Source organism: Arachis ipaensis, chromosome B9, assembly GCF_059453495.1.
Source record: "Arachis ipaensis isolate K30076 ecotype BB chromosome B9, ASM5945349v1, whole genome shotgun sequence".
Taxonomy (NCBI): Eukaryota; Viridiplantae; Streptophyta; class Magnoliopsida; order Fabales; family Fabaceae; genus Arachis; species Arachis ipaensis.
Window position 1 is genome coordinate 117,857,470 of NC_142444.1, and position 1,174 is coordinate 117,858,643.

The following is a 1,174-nucleotide window of genomic DNA, read 5'->3' on the forward strand; positions in this document are numbered from 1 at the left end:
GATGACACTTATACTATTTAATACTAAAATATGAGCCTGTTCAAAACTTTAGACCGCAATACCGCTCCCAAAATACTTTCGTTTGATAACATACATCCGTAGATACCATACAACTTACAAAAACTCATAAAGGATACATCCATATATATACATAGATATATATATCATATTACAAGCATTAACCAATACAATTCCTATCCCTCTTACAGAATGTATCAAGATAAAGGCGAGGGAACAAAAATATACTAAAGCAATACAGAGCATCTCAACAACAACTAAATTAACTCTTCATAACTTCTGCGCCATATCCTGAAAGGGGAAAAATGTAGGGGGTGAGAACATCATCCTCGAAAGGGTTCTCAGTAGAGGGTTTTTGGGAATTACTATAATAGGATACGTGAAGATAAATCGTACCAGTGATTAATAACCGTCTTATGCCTCCTTTTCAAAAACAACGGTTTATAGTAAAAGTAAAGTCTGAAAATTTTTCTGAAAGAAGAACCGTTCAATTCTCAAAAACTCAAAAGCCTTTCAAAACGGTTTATCTATGCTGAACCAAAACAGCCTTTCATATTTTATTCCAAATCAGAAACACAAAACCGAAATCAACCATCGGTTCATCTCATTTCAACCATGGCCCTAGGCCCAAACAATCCAACCATCAACCAATCTCCACAGTCCAACAGAGTCCCAGTAGCAAACACAAATAGAAAGATGCAAGCACAAACAAACAGTTATTGCAAGTAGAACAATTAGCAATTATTCACATAGGCAAACCAAGTATAATATGCACACCCAAACAATGTCACATAGATGCATATGATGCATGCCTGTCCCTAGTGGCTGATGATATCATCTGTCGGTTATAGAGCCAACCCGACAAGTCCTGGTAGCTAACCATTGGACTGTCCCTCTGTCGCGCATCCCCAACTCGAGTTATACTCATCATAAACTTGATCATAATCATGATCCATATCCATCACCCTCACTAGTGAATATTTACGGGGGCGAGCTCATCCGGGACTTTCACAGTGCCCGGCCACACTTACGACATAGGGTCAAAAGAGCTTCGAGTCTCAACCTAGAGCACGTGGTGGCTAGCCACTGCTTCCTCCCAGGGAAACTCTCATCTCCGATAGTGGAAGTGCAAACATTCATAATTATCAATATCTCA